The 21083-nt window shown below is 45.3% G+C and overlaps 1 protein-coding gene across 2 annotated transcripts in view; it reads right to left on the bottom strand.

Annotated features, from left to right (window-relative positions):
• NEXMIF (neurite extension and migration factor) overlaps window positions 1-21083 on the bottom strand; it is a 175001-nt gene that overhangs the window by 110597 nt on the left and 43321 nt on the right. Inside the window, exon 2 of one of the 2 annotated variants that reach the window (XM_064463403.1) lies at window positions 5766-5899. The exons of the other annotated variant lie outside the window; for it this stretch is intronic. The gene's annotated coding sequence lies outside the window, so the exon portion shown is untranslated. The remainder of the gene's footprint in view (window positions 1-5765; window positions 5900-21083) is intronic. 2 annotated transcript variants of the gene reach the window in all.

Genomic DNA, 21083 nt, shown 5'->3' with positions numbered 1-21083 from the left:
TAGTCTGGACTTCTCTCTCTGCCAATTTATATATAAATAGAAAGTGTTTTATTAAACGATAACCTGTTGGCAATAAGAAGGCAGAGTACCCTAGATGCTTTTCAGTGAGACCAATATTAAACTTTTTTTTTTTTTAAAAGATATATGAGAAAAAGCCAAAACCAAATGACACACAGAAGTCACTGAGCAATAATATTGCCTCCTGAGACGTTAGGCTGAACGATCCCCCAACACATAGTGAAAAAAACATTTTTTTTTTTGTTAGAGTTGCAACATACAGAACAGTTTCAAGTCACTATGTCATTTAATAATATTCACTGATTTATTGTCCCGGGAAGGCACCGATAGTAGCTTGATATTTCATTAACGTGATACCCTTACAGCATACTGAAGCACTTAAAAAATTTCACCTAGCATTTATGCAGCTCAACCAGCACCCTGCAACAAGCACATGAATCTCTGCTTCTCCGTCAATATATTCACAAGATTCTCCCACCAAGAAGGCAATACTCAATCTGCACTTATTTTCCAGATCATCAACTGGACTTCTGCACGCCTTACAACCTGGTCTTTGGCATTCTCAGCAAGAGCAGCATTAGGTCCAATGATCGTTATCTCCATGACTTCAATTTTCCTCTCAGCCTCTTGCAATCTTAAACCAATGCTTTCCAACTTCTTATCCACTGCAGCATGAATAGCATCTCGCTTTTCTATAATGTCTGCCAACACTTAGCAAGCCCAGCACTGCTTGATAAGCCAAATCCATGCCTCCTGACAGTATGAAGCTGAAAGCAGTCAAGCCTGACCCACCCAGCTAGAAGGAAGTTTGAAAGTGAAATATCAGGTCCTCAGCATGTCCAGTCTGACTCATTTTTCCCCAGCAGTTATTATTACCGAAAGCAAACAGTAACTCACATCCCATTCCCAGGATCACACCCACCAGCTCCTAGAAGTTGCCCACCTTTACAAAACATCAACCAACCTTAAAGGTCCACATAGGTTTATTGCAGCTGAGTCAAATAAATAACCTTTTGACTTCTAAATACTGGACTGCACACACCGGGTATTATACCCCAATTCCAGAGGTAATACGGCAAGGCAAACCGAGGGAGGCAACTGTATAATTTGCTGCTCAGAACAACAAGAGGTGAGAGAAGTGCCTGATGTTGCAAGCCCGCTTCCCAGCACGGGCTCAGCTGCTGAGAGCCCAGCGCTGCGGTCCTTTCCTGCGACTCCAGCCATAGTAATTCAAGGTGCACGGACCAGCTCTCGTACAGGCAAGCACCCTCCTATCTCATGGTCAGTTAGGAAACAAACTACCTAGGTATAAAAATCACACGCCATCTCCCTTACAGTAATATGCTCCCTGATTTCCCTTTTACAGACCAATTCCGATCCCCCACATTAGGGTTCAGGAACACCATAGTTCCCGCCACACCTTCCCATGGATTGCCCTTGCTCCCAACAAGAAGACTGATCTTTTCTTACTGATTTAAACCTGCCCTGCCATTTGTCAGGGATCTATGAGGAATCACTTGTGGGCTAAGGAAAGACATTCTGTAAAATAAAGGTGCCAGGTCAGGGCACAGGTGGCACAGAAGGAGGAAGGAGGCTAGAGAAAACATCTCTCCTAAAAACTTGAAGTATAACAGACTAAAATCTGCTTCTTCCATCACCTGAAGAATACAAGCAGCACTAAACCACTCACACTCCAGAAAACTAATATCCGAAGGACTCAAACAGAATATTTGATGGATCATCCCCTCATCAGCTCTGAACTGCAGCATCTTTCAGTAGGAAACAAACCAGGGTTGGGTAGGAAACGAACGGGTGGTGGAGGACCAGGAAAGGTTAGGGAGACAGCTACCTCTAATTTTTTCTTCTTGCTTCCCCACTCAGCCACCAGCACCTCCTAACACGCTCTTGTTCTCCTCCACGTGCCTCATACATGCAGAGGCTTGTGTTCAGATTAAAAAGTGAGAAATCGGAGAGCTGGGGAGAAAGGAACAAGGGAGGATGGTGGTGCTCCTTGAGAGCTACTTCTGGAGACGGGAACAAAGACTGCAATGAGTGGAGGACATGAGGATGAAGTGACTTCAGACTGCCACAAAATGCTGCTTCACACAGCATGCACCCCCAGCAGGCAAGTCCCTGTCACGAGAAAGCAGAATCCAACACCTTGAATTTTTTTCTTTCTCTCTTTAAGAGCTACATAATTGTTCTGACTAATAATAATGGACCTGTTACTGCTCCCACTATCCTCAAAGGGAGCAAAATCAGGTTTGGCATTTGTAATTATGAACGCTAAAACAGAAGGTATCAAGTGTCATGTTAAGAGAATAGAGGGCATGATCCTGGGCACTGCCGAGCGCTCCAAGCCTCACTCAGCGTAATGGTTAAGCATCTATTAATTTTTGTTTTAATATACCTAAATTCATTCTGCCCGCATCTAAAGGATGTGCTCAAGTCACATGGCTGGACCACAGCAGAGAAGAGAGATCCACTGGGGGCAAGGAGAAAGTCTTCCCCCACATACAGCTCATCTCAAACTGGCTGAGAACATCAGGCCACAGCTGGAGGCAGCAGATGACCTATCATCGGTCTCACCCTGCGCCCTCCTCGGTATTTGCCCTGCATTCAGGTGGGCACGTGACAGAGGAGGAAATCAGGGTCAGACAGAACCGATTAGGCTCCAAGAGTCCAATCGTGAATTGTACCCTTAAGGACTCCAAAGCGTTTGTTGCTAGAGCTAGTGGATGTCTCATCCTATTTACATAATATATGACCTAATTTTGTGTTCACTGAGTATTTAATTACAGCCAATTGAATACAAAAATGACTCAAAATACTCTCAGCACTAATAATTAATGTTTTAATTGTGTTTTTTTCCCCACATGCAACGTTTAAATATTTTGAGCACATACAAAAAAAAAAAAAAAAAGAAAAAAATTAAAATACATCACTCTTTCTGGAGCCAGCTCTGAAGGGACAAGTGCTTGCTCAACATGGTGGCCTCCTCTTTCTCCATGAAAACAGCAATTCTGGATTTCACACTCCTGCTACCAGAATTAATAATTCCAGCCCATTTTGTGAACTAGAACCTCCGTCAGTTGAGGAGACCAGTGGTGCTCCTCAGGGGTCACGCTATTGGGACCGGTGCTGTTTAACATCTTTGTCAGCAACACCAACAGTGGGATCGAGCGTGCCCTCAGCAAGTTAGCCGACAACACCGAGCTGTGTGGTGCGGTCGACATGCTGGGGGGAGGGATGCCATCCGGAGGGACCCTGACAGCCTGGAGAGGTGGGCCTGCATGAAACCTCATGAAGTTCAACAAGGCCAAGTACAAGGTCCTACACATGCGTCGGGGCAATCCCAAGCACAAATACAGGCTGCGAGGAGAATGGATTGGGAACAGCCCTGAGGAGAAGGACCTGGGGGTGTTGGCTGGATACGAGCCATCAAGGCGTGCTTGCAGCCCAGAAGGCCAACCGTATCCTGAGCTGCATCAAAAGAAACTTGGCCAGCACGTCAATTCTGCCCCTCTCCTCCACTCTGCTGAGACCCCACCTGCAGTACCGAGTCCAGCTCTGGGGCCCCCAACATAAGAACGACACAGACCTGTTGGAGTAGGTCCAGAGGAGGGCCGTGAAGATGATCAGAGGGCTGGAGCACCCAGCTATGAAGACAGGCTGAGAGAGTTGGGGTTGTTCATCCTGGAGTAGAGAAGGCTCTGGGGACACCTTATAGCAGCCTTCTAGGACCTGAAGGAGCCCTACAAGAAAGCTGGAGGAGGACTTTTTACAAGGGCATGTAGTGATAGGACAAGAAGTAAAGGCTTTAAACTGAAAAAGGGTAGATTTAAATTAGATATAAGGAAGAAATTCTTCACTATGAGGGTGGTGAGGCACTGGAACAGGTTGCCCAGAGAAGCTGTGGGTGCCCCATCATCCCTGGAAGTGTTCAAGGCCATGTCAGATTGGGCTTTGAGCAACTTGGTTTAGTGGAAGGTGTCCCTGCCCATGACAGGGGCATTGGAAGTAGATGATCCTTCTCTGACAAGGTGTCCCGCTTAGTAGATGAGGGAAAGCCTGTGGATGTTGTCTGCTTAGATTTTAGTAAAGCCTTTGACACTATTTCCCACAGCATTCTCCTGGAGAAACTGGCTGCTCACGACTTGGACAGGTGTGCTCTTCATTGGGTAAAAAAACTGGCTGGATAGCCAAGCCCAGAGAGTCGTGGTGAATGGAGCTAAACCCAGCTGGCGGCTGGTCACGAGCGGGGTTCCCCAGGGCTCAGTGTTGGGGCCGGTTCTGTTTAATATCCTTATCAATGATCTGGGCGAGGGGATCGAGTGCGCCCTCAGTAAGTTTGCAGATGACACCAAGTTGGGCAGGAGTGTCGATCTGCTGGAGGGCAGGAAGGCTCTGCAGAGGGACCTGGGCAGGCTGGATCGATGGGCCAAGGCCAGTTGTGTGAGGTTTAACAAGGCCCAGTGCCGGGTCCTGCCTTTGGGTCGCACCAACCCCAGGCAACGCCCCAGGCCTGGGGCAGAGGGGCTGGGAAGTGCCCGGCGGAGAAGGCCCTGGGGGTGCTGGCTGACAGCCGGCTGGGCATGAGCCAGCAGTGCCCGGGTGGCCAAGGAGGCCACCAGCCCCCGGGCTTGTGTCAGCACTGGTGTGGCCAGCAGGAGCCGGGCAGGGATGGGGCCCCTGTGCTCGGCACTGGGGAGGCCCCACCTCAAATGCTGGGCTCAGGTTTGGGCCCCTTGGGACAAGAAGGGCCTGGAGGGGCTGGAGCGTGTCCAGAGAAGGGCAGCGGGGCTGGGGCAGGGTCTGGAGCACAAGTGTGCTGGGGGGCGGCTGAGGGGCCTGGGGGGGTTTAGCCTGGAGAAGGGGGGGCTGAGGGGAGCCCTTCTCGCTCTCTACAACTGCCTGAAAGGAGGCTGTAGCAAGACGCGGGTTGGACTCTTCTGCCTAGTAACAAGCGATAGGACAAGAGGAAATGGCCTCAAGCTGCACCAGGGGAGGTTTAGATTGGATACTGGGAAAATATTGATTCACTGAAAGGGTTATCAAGCATTGGCACAGGCTGCCCAGGGAAGCGGCTGAGTCACCATCACTGGAGGTATTTAAAAGATGCATAGATGTGGTGCTCAGGGACACGGTTTAGTGGTGAACTGGCAGTGTTACGTTTATGGTTGGACTCAATGATCTCAAAGGTCTTTTCCAGGATTCTGTGTGTATTCTGTGTGGTCTTTAAGGTCCCTTCCAACCCAAACCATTCTACAATTCAGTTCACTTGCCCGACTCTGTCCCTCTGGGACAAGGCCTTGTCAAACTGTGGAGCATCAGCCACTTGCCTAGGGCAGAGCTGAGACACAACTGTGTTGAAAGGAATTCGAGCACAGCTGCTCAGCGACTGCTCTCCCAGCACAAGACAAAGTGTTTTTGTGAATAGGATTGAACTATTCATCTGTATTTTAAAGATACTTAACAGGAACTTCCTTAGTAAGTGTGTATTCCCATCCCAAGTGGGGCTACCTCACCAAATTCTTCCCGGGTGATCCAATCCTGACCATTTCTTATGGCAGAGTGGGAATAGCTCTGTAATATTATATTTCAGCTAACCAAAGGACTTCGTAAAGCAAAAACCATTTAACCAAGCCAGTTCAAATTTTTTCCAAAATTGGTCCGCGCTTCAGAGATAGTGACAGATTTTAAAAAAATTAGCAAAAGGACTAATAACCATAGGACTGTTCACATACCTTATATCGAAAGGGCTTGCGTGTTCTTAACATATCAGGAACAAACCCTTCGAGGTATCGCTACCATAGTGCAACAGAGAAGTATCAGTCTTCCTGCAGCATATCTAACAGAAGTACTCTCCGTATTTTCTTCCCTAGGAGATAACAATACCAAGTGGCAAATTATATCATACCAGTGCTATCTGAAAGCTGCAATCCGTTATAATTAGGGGTTTTGTTTGTTTAGGAAAAAAAAATCACATTTATAAAGAGCTTATCTCAAGGATAAGGGCCATTGTTTGTAGACTTTGTTTTTTTAATAATGTCAGCTTTTTTAAAAAAAAAAAAATACACAACAAACTCTAAAAGGTCTTCTAAGCAGAGGTTTATCATAAATAAAACAAAGCATTAGCCTATAAACCACTGTTCCAGCAGAGCCAACAAGTGCTCAAAACACATGCAATGTGCTAATCCCACCCAAAGCTATCCACCATTTGTTTCCACCTTAAACCAAAAAACTGGAAGAAATTCACTATTATTTCAGGAATTACAGTTTTACTAAAATGATAATCTCCTCCTCCCAATTCTTCCACTGAAAAGATAATTGCACTACTATATGGACATAAATGAGTAATCAGACACCAAAAGAGCAAAAAGTTGTAGAAAGGTCTTTTAGCTTTTGAGATCAATAAAAATTATTATGCTCAGCATTTCTCTCTCAAGATATTTATACCATGCACATCACCTTGGTATCCAAGTTCAATACAAGAAAAGCAAAAACTTGTTCACATGCAGCATATTTAATCTTCAAATGCTTGACAAGCATCAGCCAATATTCAGAACTCCCTTGTGACTTCTCTGAAGGAACAACCTAAGAGCTCAGGTTAAAAGGCTGCACAGAGCCGGACTCAGTGCCTAGAACTGAGCTTGGATAGACCTTAGGCAGTCAAGCCAAGAAACCAGATCCAAGAAGCCCACACGCAGTAGCCCCTAAATCTGCAGGTACCTAGGCTCGTGGCCACTTTCCCTATGCCGCTGAGCCTGAAGCTTCCCTCCGCATCTCTCCAACTCTCTGCCTCTCACCCCTCTGGATAAACTAAAAAATTGTCCCCTCAGTCCTCTCCTGCCCAGGCATGTTCTCCAACTCTGGAAAGTGCTCCAGGCTCAGGCTCACAGTGAAAAGTCATCAGCGATCAATAGGATTTCACATTCACACTCAGCTCTGCTGGTTTCATTGCTTTTTTATTTTATTTTTATATTATTTTTTTTTAAATAATCAACTTGTCCAGTGGTAAGCTCTTCTATGCACTCTGTACTTAACTCAGATTTTGGAGCTCCATTCAGGGATCCAAGCACTTAGAAATATGATGCTGCAGCAGCCAAGTCTTTTATTGAATTTAATCCCGAGTGACCTCTGACATCAAAGCCACGGTGACTAATCAAGCAATTATCAGTGAACGTCTTTGGGCAACACTCAGTACAATCATGGGAGAAAAAAAAAAAAAAAAGAGAAACAATCTCAGGATTTTCGGTTTTGTGGAAACCTGTCCCAGTGTGCGTTACCCACGCAGATCCTCGGGAGGGATGGCAGACCGGTGACTATGTAATCACTTAGTGCCTTTTGTTTAAAATTATGAAAAAAACAGTGGTTAGCGAAGGCTGCCTCAAAGGTAAGGTAGCCATGGACAGAGTCTCCATGTCAGCAATGGCATACGGATCTGCTTCTGCCATCATTTGATGAGGTATGAGGCAGGTCCCCCTGACCAGATGGCCTGAAAGACTTCAGTGCAGAAGGAAGATCAACATTGCCTGTAAATACCCTTTAACGCATCATTCTTATTGCTTCTAATTTCTCAGATTAGATTTGGTTTCATTTTTAAATGGAAATTAGATCTTCATCAACCTTGAATGCTCATTCTCCATCTAAGAGTTATACATATTATCTATTCCTTCTTGCTGGGCTTTAGCGAGGATTGCTTGAATACCTCTTGGAAATGAACAGCACTTTGTAATTACTAGTCTTGATTAATAAACACAGCCTCAACCAATATCTGATTTGACTTCTAACTATAGACACTTTAAATAATCTTACATTTTGCAGAAGTCCAGAACAAGGCAGGGGGCAGGGATATCTGGAAAAATTACTCTAAGGACTTGCTCTTTTTTTTTTTTGTTACTACCTAGTATCATTCAATTTCTTAATCAGACATTTTCTGTGAAGGCTTTATTAATTTTAACAGCAAATCAAAATGCAACTCTATATATTCATGTGTTTTAGCCACTAATTAACTTCTATTGAATGCATAACTTCTGACTGGAGCTTGAACACATTTTTTTTCCTCAATAAAACAGCTATGAAGCATCCCAGCCTCTCACATTTACAAGGTCCACAAGCATTTCCAGGAAAGGAATACATGCAATATTATCTGAATCATTATACCCACTAGTTAATTAATTAATTAAGAAATTTCTAAACTCCAACAGTGGTTTGACAGCTGCGCATCCCCCTGCTTCCTTCTGCCCGACCAGGTTCTCCACATAGGAGGATAAAGGGGAGGGGGGAGAAGGAAACATAACGCTTCCTCTGTCTTCAACTGATTTTGTAGTTTCTGTTTAGTATTTTAATGAAATATTTACTCTTCTTGTATTTCATGCTTTAATTATTCATTACAAAAATCCGTTTAAAGAGCTACTATACTCTGAAATGCAGTTCTAAAAGTGGTACTTTGGAGCTCCCCATTTATTGTAGTTTAGTGACTTTCATCTCAAGCCTGCTCTGCTTGCAAGTCATGAAGCCCCCTTCCTCTTCACGAGGACTCGACAAACTCAGCCTAGAGACCAACATGCAAGGTGAGCTTTTCATTATCCTGATGCCACTTCCACCGATGCCGCAGTACGGACTTGCTACGAATTGCACGCTGAAGCAGCAGCAGATGCAGAAGTCCGACCATTCTGCGCCGGCACAATGGCGAAAGGCCATCGCTACGGCTGACCACACGGCTAGAGCACGCTCAGGTAGTACGGAAGGGCTTTGCTGTCAGCTAGGGTCCACCGCACAAGCAAAAGAGGCAATCAACATCCGCAAAACTTTAAAGGCAAAGGATAGAAAAAAGGGGACAAAGAAAACCAAGCTGGATTCACGGCGGTCGGTGACACAGCTAGGAGCAGGACCCACGGACAGGCTCCTCTGCCCACTGCCGACCTCCTTCAGGGTTACCCCCTCCGCGCAGTTGCCATAGGTAAGGTCTGCAGCACGTGAAGTACCTGAGATGGGGCTGCTGAGTGTCTTGCAGATAAAGCCTCATTTCCTTCCACATGCAGAAGAGAACAGCAAAATACAGCTACAGTAAATGGAAATTTAAAGTTCACCTTGCATGTTTTCACAGCGAGAAGAGCCCGTGGCCAACACAAAAACCTGTGGCATCGGCAGGGCCTAAAACCAAAATTCTTGCCTAAAACCTCTCAGCCTGCCTCTGCAAGGAGAGCAAGTGCTCTCATCACCTCACCTTCGCTAACACAGGGCAGCTTTCAAAAGCGAAGTCCCAACGAAGGTTGCAGTTTTTGACAAATTACCGCGGTCGGACAAGCCTGAGGGTCCCTATCATCTGCCAACGCATCCGAGAACACAGTCCTTGTCTTCCCGAGGAGCGCAGCTCGTGGTGGTGATGACCACGAGTCCCAGCTACTGGTGCCGTGCAGGCGCGGAACAGGGAGATGATTTCAAACAGCTTGCAGTCCAACTCTGTATCGCTGCTGAAGAGAGAGGGAAATAGAAACAAGCAGGCTACACTGGTCAATATGACAGTCATTTGTCACCAGCTTAACTGTTGTCAGGTTTGGGCGTTTCATTTTTTTTTTGCCTCTTCAGCATCATGGCGAAGGAGATGATTAGGAAAGACACTGCAGTATCTGTGCAGATACGGAGAGAAGTCTCCCCAGGAGAGAAAGCAAGATGTTTATTTGAGTATTTAGGAAAGGAGCAATGGAAGTTGACAGTGTAAACTCAAGGAGGGCTCTTGTTAGAAAGACCACCTGCAAGATGAGAACTGGCCACAAAAGCAGAGGCGAGCGAGTCGTGCCTCACGTCAGGGAAGAGAGGGGTTCAATCCCAACATGGTTGGGGCGTATGTCCATGTGCTGCACATCTCCCAGGCCAAGTACGGAGTGCGTTTGTGTTCTCCTCGGGAAGTACACCTGCCGGCTGCCTGCAGCATCAAAGCATCAAACAGAGGATCTCGGAGGGGACTCGCAACCTCTCCACTCCTCCCTTCTGTTCCGCTTTGTTAAGTAAACTAGGATTTATTAGCAGTTGGAAAGAGGGGAAGTGGAGCAGATGGAGGCCAAACCCCGCATCCCCTGATAGGGAGATAAGAGCAATAAAAGGCTCTGAAAGGTTGCTTATGCAGAGCATTGAGGAGGACTCCAACAGGGTTCCACACAAAGCCCGTGTATTTGTTTCTGTGAACTCCTGCCTCCTAGAAGAAAGGGAGGAATGAGACAGTGGGAGAGGAGGGTGTGGCTACAAAAGAAAGAGCAAAAAGTAAAGCAAGAAAAAAATCCTAGTCCCCTCAAAAGGCGTTGTTTAGTTTAACCAATATTTTCTCCTGCTGTACATGTATCTATCTAAATACCTAAATAATCATTTGCTGAAAAATACGCTGCTATTATTTCTTGAACATTAGATACAATGTAAAATTGGACCCTGAGAGTAATTACGAGGTTCAGGATAATGCTACTATTATTTCTGGTGCTCGGTTTCTGTAAATAGTGTCTAATGCATCTCAGAAGCTCACTATTAATCGTCTCTCCACCTAATTCATAAACCATGAATACTAAATACTTTCAGACTGGGTTTTGTTTGTTGGTTTGTTTTTGGTTTGTGGTTTTTCCTTATTATTTCAAGAACTCAAATTTTCCAAAACATCTAGAGGGCTCCTGAGGAATAGCATAAAACAAATACTTTGCATTTTCAAAATTAAAATTCTGGAAGAGGCTCTAAACCTAACACCAAACACTTATGCAACTTGAATTTTAACCATCTTAACATCCTTAATCTTCATCAAGTTTAGTACATTACATTTCTTTGACAACTAATCAATCAAAGGCATCATACCTTCTCTAAAGCTGCCAATGTAGTGTCATTTTGCCTTCTCTCAACAATGATTTATTTTCTACAGAAACTTCCTTGTTTATTTTATATATTTTTTAAATATATAAAAATAGAGCAGAACAGATAGGGAAATAAGAAAAGCAAAGCAGCCAACACAATATTGCATTACTCAGGATCATCACAAAGAAATCCACGGCTTCCATGGATCCACCGCCTCTAGTCAACAAATCTTCAAGGACATCCCAACGACTCAGTGTCCAACAAGGGAAAGCAAAGAATTGGCTCTAAAAGGGCTAAGAAGCTCTGGAAAGAGGCCATCAAAGACCCAACAGCAGTAATAAGCTCTTCTGAATGAACAGAGAGGAACAGTTAACAGTTCTGGCAGAGGAAAAGCAGGAGACTATTTTGAAATACAGTCTGCTAGTTATGCTCAGTGAGGGTAGCGCTACCAAAAATAAAACTGTGGAGTACATAACTATTTGTCCATGACCTGACATAAATGTCATAAAAGATAAAGGAAGAGTGGAAAGAGATCAACATTAAAAACTAACAAAAGCAACAGCATACAACTGCTCAAGGAAATTCCAGTTCCACAATCACAGCAAATCTCCCCCAGACAGGAAAGCAAACATCAAGGGATGCCCACCAAGAGCAGATGTCTCCAGGGGAATTCTGGCCAGCGGAAAGGTAGATCCTTCTGTCAGGTTCGGCTCTTCTCAAAAGCACAGGGGTTTTTAAAACAAGATTGATTTCCTTAATGGGAACAACAGCACAGACTAATTCCATTATTTTCAATGGAGCTGAATTTGAAAGGTCTATTCACGTGTAATGGTACCTTCTGGGGAAAAGGCAGCAAGGAATCAATTTTACAAACCACGGTGATTGAGGCCATTTAAAAAACAACAAAAACAATCAAACCTTTCACAACAATTCAAAGAACCCTCCTCTAAAGCATCTGATAACCACAAGTGCAGACCATCCTTGCTGCCTTTCCCATCCCTCTACGGCCACAGATGCTCTGAATCAACAGCTCCTGCCCACAAGGTTTCACGTTACTCCTGGAAACCCATTTTTCTCCAGACAACTTCAGGGCAAGGAATGCCCAGGACCTACTCTGGCTAAGCGGCCGGAGGTAATGGTGCAGGGCCATCAGCCCTACAGGGGCCTCGGGAAATGGCAGGGAGGGGGAGAACTAATGCCTGGAAGCAAGTTATGCCAACACTGACTGGGAGCTGATATAAAGATACATCCAGCCTACAAGCCTCCCCCTCTGCGTAAAGGCAAAACCATCCCACACCATGGCAGCATCGCTCTCGAGCATCTTTAAGAAGAATCCAAGCATTTCAAACCTGAGACTCTGAATGACTTACTGAGAGAGGAGGGGAGGGCGTAGGGAAGGAAAGCTTCCACCTGCGGGTAAAGCTTACAGCTGCTCTTAAACTCATTAGCAGAAATCTGCACTGAAAGATAATAAAAGTCCAAATTCAAATGCATGGTTAGGGAGGGCAGCTAGGCACACAGCGGCCTCTCAGCTCTGACAATTGTTTTTTTAAGGCTACTCATAAATTTTACCAAAACTTTCAGGGTACCTTGGCAGTACCCTCGCCAAGCTGCTAAGCAGTGCTGTTAGATTTGGTTTGGTTACAGAGTGACCTTTTCCCACCACATTAGTGGCCATAATTTGCTGAACTAACGTTTCCTCCTGCTGCTTTTGAATATATCAAATTACTTTTGAGCTACCACTCAAGTCTTAAAAGCCTGTTACAAGCCACCCTAGAGTCGGTTTCAATTTAGTGTGCTGGGCACAGAAATCCTGCAACGCCCTGTGAGCCTTCAAGAGAAAAAGTTCTGCCTAAGTTTTATATTTTACCGCATTGGCACTGAGAAAATAAAATTAAGTGGCCCAAGGTCCTAGTAGGTCCTAAAAGGACCACAAGTACCTCCCACCTCATTTCTAGAAGTTATGCCAAATACCTCTTCAGAAATTCTTCTAGCTCTATTTCATATCTCTGAGACTTCAGTAAAACAATTATACTCTTACGCAGCACAATCTGAGGCACAAAACTCTGCAGGAAAGCTACAAAATACATATTTTTTTCTGCAGTAATATGTATCAGAGCCTAGATTTAAATATTTTCCTATGTTCCGATCATGTCTCAGGGGTTCTTGCAAACATCACAAAAAAACAGCAATTCCCCCACCCCAAAAGTGAACCCAACAAGATACTGTGAGCTGTGCAACTGTGCCTTGCCCCGCCTGTCCACCATCCAGGTTAGCCAAGCCTAGAAGGAATTGGTACTAGCTGTCTGTGCAAGGGTCAGTGAGTAACGTCCTAGAGCTGGGCATCAATGAGGGGAAGGACAAGGAGAAACTGTCAGATATTAATCTTCTAATAGAGAAATACACAAATATTTATGAACTCATACTCACCCCCCACATACAATCTCTATTTTACGTAGGCTCAGGAAGCACCTTACAGAAGCAGACTTGCAATCCACGAAAAGGTGCAAGACAACGCCGCTCTAACTTCTGAGGTCCTGGACCACTGCTCTGGCAGGTGACATGGCCCCACAGTTATTCCTCCTTCCTCTTATTCTAATGAATCTTGTTTACTCCGGTCCTGTGCACCTCCAGACAAAAATTGCCCTTCAGCTACTGCACATCTTATTTGTCCTTGCTTCTGCAATAAGCACTCACATCAATGAGTGTTTAAAACAGTGCAAAATTCAAAAGAAACTCCCGTAGGTGGTCTATGCATACAAATAAGTATATATTTTGCTTTTTTCATAAAAAGACACCCTGCAGGTTTCAAGCTTCTCTCACTGCAAGAGATATTCGCAGGCAACAATGCTGATTTGGTGTAAGCTGATCCGTATCACCGGATCCTGCCTTTGTTTTTGGCAGTCCCCTTTCAAGGTGACTAAATTAAAGTGAAGGTACAGTTCCAGGCAGCCCAACAAGGGGCAAGGCTGTTTTGCAAAATCTAAAAGGCTAAATAAGTTGAAGCAGACCTTCAAGCTAAAAAATTAACTCATTTAAACCAAACCAACAACAGCATCCATGCTGCTCCGAGAATGCCCCTGGTAATATCGGAACTGGGAAGATTACACCATCCAGGAAAAAACACCACCAAACCTCCTGAATCGGATTCATTCAAAACACCTCACATTTATGGTCAAGGGTATGGGTAGAGTTGAAGGAGTTGCCTCCCTGACTCAGGGACTGTAAGGAAAGCACGTCAGCGAACCTGATTTATATGAACACAACTGGTTCAGATCATGTCAAGCAATACAACAGGTCAGCCCAAAACATGTGGCTTACCACTGACCCCAGCACTTCCAAAAACGGTATGCACAGCGCATATAAACAGGCAAATGAAAAACATCTCTACATTCATTTTAAGTGTATGAGCCTGAAATTGCTAAGAAAAAATATTTGCTGTCTGCACCTGTGTGAAATTGAGATTGTGGCTCTAAGTGCTCTCAACACTATGCATGCTATGGCACCAATATACTAATCACTGAAGGGTGTTCAACAGTCCTGTTAAAATGCAACAGCAAAGAGCAATTTTCCTAATCTAACGCGACTCCAAAGATTATCTGACGCATCCTTCCTTCGCCGCAAAACAACGGCTCCGCAATATGGGGACCTACGCACACCCTAAGCTAAGATTGCAGTAAATTAGCCCATGCCCTGTGTGAACACCGGCCACACGTAATGCGTGGATGCATGCTATTCTAGAGGTGATAAAGCATATTTTCAGTTTTTTCATGTGGTAAATCACCTCAGATAAAGGCATTCTTCACATACATCAAGACTGTCCATGACACTGTAGCTCACGCATACAAGCCTTTCAGTTTGCCTAAAAATTGCATTCTTAAAATGACGAGGCAAGTGAAAGACTCAAGGTAGCCTCGGTGAGTCATTGCTGGATCTCCACACCACTCCAATCCCAGCAGGGGGTCTGGAAAGCAAAATCTCCAGGTACGGTGTCTCCTCCTCCTGCCAACACAGACTCCTCCTGTTGGAGGTGCCCCAGCAGCTTCTGGCTCGACCCCCTCGCCAGCCCAGCCTTCGCACACGCGTTGTCCTCCTCACCTGCAAGATCTCTTCCAGCCTTGAAGAAGCTGGAGAGTAAAACTACGTGCATGACCACATCCACAGCCCACAAGTAGGTAAATCAGGCCACGGACCAGAGCGTGCGTTAGAGAGCTGAGCACCGACAAAGGCAGAGGAGGAACTATCTGGGTCACGGTACGCTAACAAAGCACGGCAAAGCTTCAGAGCCAGAGGCAGGACCGCAGGGAGAGGCCCGCGGAGGTACGCTGCCTACTCTGCAACGAGCACGCCTTACAGACTCAAGGCCAGACTGCTGCAAACTAAAATAGCTGCTGCATAAAAGGCACAGCCAGCTCTGCATATTCAAGATCTGAGCAGAGATAAATGATGAGATTCTCTGTGCTATGCACAAAAGCCAAAAATCACCAGTGCATTTACAGTTCAATATTCTCCTAATCCCATCTTTATTTCTAGTGCATAAATAAAGCTCATTACAAATTATTTTCTTCGGAAAACTACTAGAAACCTAAAATAATTCATGAATGTGCTGTTTGCATTTATACATCCTTGACACCCACAGTAAACATCAAAACAAGGAATTCAGTCAGTCACATTGGTTGTAATACATAATTCCTCTTTTCTCTGTGGCTTCTGTTACAGCTACACCCAGCGAACTCCTTCAGCAGCCTCTTTTATGTCATTAGGTATACGTATAGACAGGCACACAGGCCCACTTTATGAGGGCTCTTCTCAGTCCACCTTGCTTTCCCGCATGAGCAAAGGAATTTTGCAACGACACACGTACACGTATCGAATGATCTATTGGTACAAAAAAAAAAAAAAAAAAAAATAGAGCACATTTTCTTTCTTAGTCTTGACCAAACACAAAGCTACCTGCTTTCTTTGTTCCAGTATCGCGCGGTGCCTCCCCTCCTCACTCACAGCACACTACACCATTTGCCCACCAGCCGCAGCAAACCGTGCAGCTGGGACGTGCGCGCGCCGGGGATGGCCGCGGAGGTGCTGCCGGTGCAGGAGTCAAGCGGCACCGCAGCCTCTCCCACGCAGCGAGACCTGGAGCATCTGCCCGCCCAGGCAGGGCTGGTACAGGACGCTACCGTCCCGTCCGCAAAGGGGTTATAGCAGGACTTGCTTTGCTTTCAGCACTTCCTCGAGCGCTTATAAACTGGATAGAGACTTTCACAAACAGATTTCGACACAGAATTCCCCTTATTCTAAATTATCACCACACAGACCAAGCACAGAAGGAGAAGCGCGGCCAGACGCGTGCAGCGGCTGCACACCTTGCGCAGAAATACAACTGAAACGTAGCCAAGCGCCTGCTCGGTGCACGGGCCGTCGCGGGGAAGTGCATTAACCAGCCTCGGCGTCTCTGTTACTGTCTGGTGACAACTAGGCACAGCGGATGCGTATAACCTCTGAAGAATTTTTAGTCACGGTGTATCTTTAGCACAGAACACGATGCAAGTATTAAGCAGCAAAGCCATGGCAGGTGACAGCTGATCAGACACGGGAGATGCTGGGGCGGAGGGAAGGATGCGAAGCAGTGCCAGAGAAGCCCCGTGCACCTCCCGCCCCTTGGAACGGCACCGGAGGAGGGATTGTGGTTGTGTCTACCCAGAGCGGGGCCGATGGAGGACGGCTTCCAGTGCTGCTGCGTTTGGCCCCTTTACAAAGATTACCAGCGTAATGGCAAAAAAGACCCACACGGCTCCCACCGGCTCTCACAGGCACCCAAATCCATAGAAACCAGCTCTCCTGCTTTCCCAACACCCAACACCACCCAAGTTAGCAGCTCTGCAGGGTCTGACCTGGCCACCTTGGAGAAAGCAACCATCACGCCTGAGCCACAGCACAACTCCCTTTCTGAGGGCTTTGTGTATTGCAAGAATCAGACACATGTAAGAGGAACTCCTATTAGCTGCTCTGCACTGAATTAGATGTACACAGTCCTCCTGATTGCACACACAAGGTAAAAGAAAGCACCATCAATTTCCTTCAAAAGAAAACACGTGTGTCAGCCTTACTGTATCAACTACTAGGACTTGCCTGCTTAGTTCCTGAATGCTGATTATTTTATGCAATATTCAATGTTTGGACCGAGTAGTACGCAATTTATTAAAACAAAACAAAAAACCCCAAACCAAAACACAAAAAAACCCCCAACACAACAAGCCAGAGAGAATATTACATTTAACACATTTGGAAATACAATTAGTCAAATACAACTTCACAAATAAGTAGTCCCCTTGCCCCCAAAATAAAAACTAGAGCGCAAATTTAGGAAACCAAGAATGAAGCTTGGAAATCTGCCACTAATGGAAAAGAACGAATACGGCTTATGAAATAACCCCACCGTTTCTGTGTATAATCATTATTTCCAGTTTGGCCTCCCTAAATTAAATCGGTTTTAATCTTCCCTGCTCAACTGGCACAACGTTGACTTCGGCTTCTTGGTGTCCATTTGTTCTACCACATGACATCACGCGATGCCTGCCAATAACAGAGAGATGCCTAAAAGCCTTGAAATTCTTGGCTTTGGGACTCCAGGTTTTCTGAGAACTGTTAATTTACTTTGGCTTAAATCCTAGATTTTGGCTCCACTTGAGAAAAGTATTTCTCACACAGTAATTAAACTTGTAGTGGACAACACTGAAGCAATAGGAGATGAGCTTTAAAAAGGGTATGTTGTCTAGTCACGTCTTTCTGAGGTTCCTCTTCTTGCAGACGCACGAAGATAGCGGTGATGGAGCTGTGCACCAGTGGTGCTGTTTAAGTTCTAATTAGACAATTAAGGAAGAAGAGGCGTTCGCTGGACAAAACCTTATATGTTATTACAAAATTGGAGAAAGCCTAGCTGTCAATTAAAAAACAGCTTAAACTCAGTCCACGTAAAATTCAGAGCTAGCCATTCAACTTCACAGCAGCCGTGAAATTACTTTTTCCAAAGCAACACTTCACGGGGTCTCGGCAGCACCCTTTTGGTGGTGCAGAGCAGGAGACGCCTCACCTCTCCCACCCGCGCGGGGACTCTCCTTCAACATATGATAAAACCGGGGGACAGGACAAAGACAGTGCCTTGCCCCTCAAAACCATCGGGGATACAGGCCCTTGGCGTGCTCCTTCCCTGGAGCTGAACGGGAATTTGGCAGTGTTTCCCTGCACTGCTCGGGAGCAGGAGAACAGAAATGGCACAAGACTGCAAGTTCAAGCACATTACAAAATAGTCTGCAAAAATAGCTGGGCCTTGTAAGAAATATACTTCTCCATGGAAACCACCAGACGCTCTGAATTCTGGCAGACTAGAGAAAACGGGTTTGTATTATTAAAGAAAATGTCTATGTACTTGGGCTTTTATAATTCTAACCTTCAGAAAGAGAGTAGCAATTGCTGGTCTCCAGAACAGGTCGGGTGAAGTTCCTACATCTTCTGCCTCTCCTCATCCAGCGACACCGCGACTCCCGGGGGACAGAAGGATGGGCGGGGGGGTGGGGGGGTGGTGTGTGTGCTTTGCAGGTCTCTGCAGTGCTTTTAATTACAGGTACAGAATGGAAAGAAGCAAGAAAAAAAAAAGTCACCCTGGGGTTTTAAAACACCTGTCCATACAAATAAGACACCTCCATACATTTAGATGTGGAATGAGGCAAAGCAACACTCCTGTAATACATTAACAAACATGACGTATCTATTTCAACATCTGTGTATTCCAAACCTCTCACGCTCGAGCAAATGCAAGATAAGCCATTACTACTCTCTTTCTCACCCAAAACAGTTTCCACTTTGGATGCCAGGTGGGGAACTATAGATTAATTAACTCCCAACTGGCATTGATGGGATAATTATACTCGCCTGCCTCTGGATTTCACTATTTCCAGCTGAACTGCCACACCAGAAAGCAAAACCTAACCACGAGCCTCCGCTTCTCCGCTGTATCCCAACAAGGCGCTGACCTCTCACCTGTGGAGGCTGGGATACACAATTCAGAAGAAGTTAATAGAATATTTTTAAAGAAATAAAAGTGCTGCAGCCTTAAAACATGAAAGGGATGGGCTACAAAGGAGCACTCATATAGAGAGCAATTATATTTTTGATATCTAATGGTTCTGCCTCAGGAAGCAAGAGCTGGCTAGCATCAAACTGTATAAAAGAAAGGATTATGGGCTCACAAAAAAAAGAATGCTGTTTTGATTTAAAACCCAGCAAAGCATAGTGCAGATTTGTTATTTTAACTCGCAGCGCTTAATTCCTTTAACAAGCCAGAATGCCGTTAAGGACGAAAAATACGCTAAATACTTATGGTACAAGAAATTAAAAGTAACCTCACTTTCCATCAATGGCTGTTCACCGAGTATGCTGCTCTCTGCTTCTCGAAACCATTTTGTGCTTGTACAATACACCTCTGCTACGCCAGATTTCAGCAGGGAAAAACTAAAAAAAGTTTACATTCATTTCTGCGAACCTGCTCCTCCACAGCGTTTCCCAGGGCCAGTTTACGATAACTCCCAGCCCAAGGAGTCTGAACCCTCCTCGTGACTTCCCAACCAGCACCAGAAACTGCTCCCACCTGCATCTCTGCGATTTCGTACAGCGCCACGTACCCTGGCGCCACGGGTACCGTAGTCAAGTTTTAAAAATAAATTCTCAGCATTTAATTCCCAGTCCCAGGAATTACCATCATGGGTAAGAGTTTGCACAAAAAGAAAACGATTTAGTTCTTCCTCAATTCAAGAAATTAAAGGATAATCCCCAGTTATTCAGAATACTTTTGTAGTCTAGTATCTCAATTTGTTATTTTACTTTTATAGTAGGGGGTTTGGTGGTTTTGTTGGGGGTTGGGGGTTTTTTGTGGGTTTTTTTTGTTTTGTTTTTTTTTAAAAAAAGTTACTTGTGTCCAAGAGGATTTAGAAATTATGCAGAACTGGCTGCTGTTCCCTATTTTAAAGAAGGGATATGTTCAGCGTGCCTAGTTCAGGGGAAGCAGCATTCAATATGATCAACCAAAAATATACAAATAAATTCTATGTTAGTCCATCAAAAAGTAAAAAAAAAAGAAGAAACAGCTCTAACAAGCAGACATGGAAGTGGTCTCTCCAGCACCTGCACCATCATCACAGCAACATGCGACATCGGTCAAATGAAATACAAAAAACAAGCCAAGGCACAACGCAGGACTGGAGAACTAAATCTGTGCTAAAACTGGCGCTTTGGGGAGGGGGAACAGCGGCACAGGTTGGCTGCAGGTATTTGGGAACTGCAGCCCGGGGGGTGCCAGCCTTGCAGGGGTCCCTCCCAACACCGCTGCACTGTCCCACCCAGAGCAGGCTTTTGGAGGCAGCGTGGGACTGCCAGCCTCCGCACCCGGAGAGCAAATCCCCCCCAGCTGAGCGCTTCTGCCTGGCCTGAAGCAGCCAAATCACAGCGCAGGGCATCACCCTGCACCGCACACAAAGCACCGCGGGCTGTGGAAAACTGCAAGGAAAATGGATGTCCACAACCGAAGTCCTACCAAAAAAATTTTTGAAAGAATTTTTCATATCCCACATTTGACCCAAATCTCTCTGACATGTTCTTGCGCTGTCACAATCACTTTTTGGTTTGGGCTTTATTTTCCCCCTGCTCCTTCCTCATGGTCGCATGTGAACGTCCTCCAGAACAGAAGGAAATATTCAGTTACCCCGGCAGGGCGCTGGGAACCCAGCGGTGTGGAGACATTCACCTCCTTAAGAGACTGTGGCAGTTAATGGTTACAGTGATTAAAATAAACATCAGAATTATATTTTTTAATTGGTGGTGCTTTTTTTTTTTAATCTAAATGAGTCACTGTCTACATGATTTCCTAAGGCCCCCAACCCCAAAAATACTCCTGAGAGGTGAAAGGGGTGTTTCGATATCTGAGTGGATTTAGGCTCGTTTAGATAAGCTAAGTCTAAAGGATTGTTACCCTTTCTTCCCCTGTCCTCGCCTCCCATTCCCATAAATGCTTTTTAATTCTTTTTCAGCCACAGTTCCTGTGCCAAAAGACACAGACTGAGATGCGTGCCCTTCTACCCAGAGACAGGCCGAAGACTGGCCTTTTTAAGCTTTTTAACACAAGCAAGGCTGTGGAAAGATACAGCCTTGTACAGCCTTAGCTTCAAGGCTATACGAGG

Source organism: Phalacrocorax carbo, chromosome 11 (assembly GCF_963921805.1).
Source record: "Phalacrocorax carbo chromosome 11, bPhaCar2.1, whole genome shotgun sequence".
NCBI lineage: Eukaryota > Metazoa > Chordata > Aves > Suliformes > Phalacrocoracidae > Phalacrocorax > Phalacrocorax carbo.
Note: the sequence above shows the minus strand (reverse complement) of the source record. Positions and strands in the feature narration are given on the sequence as shown.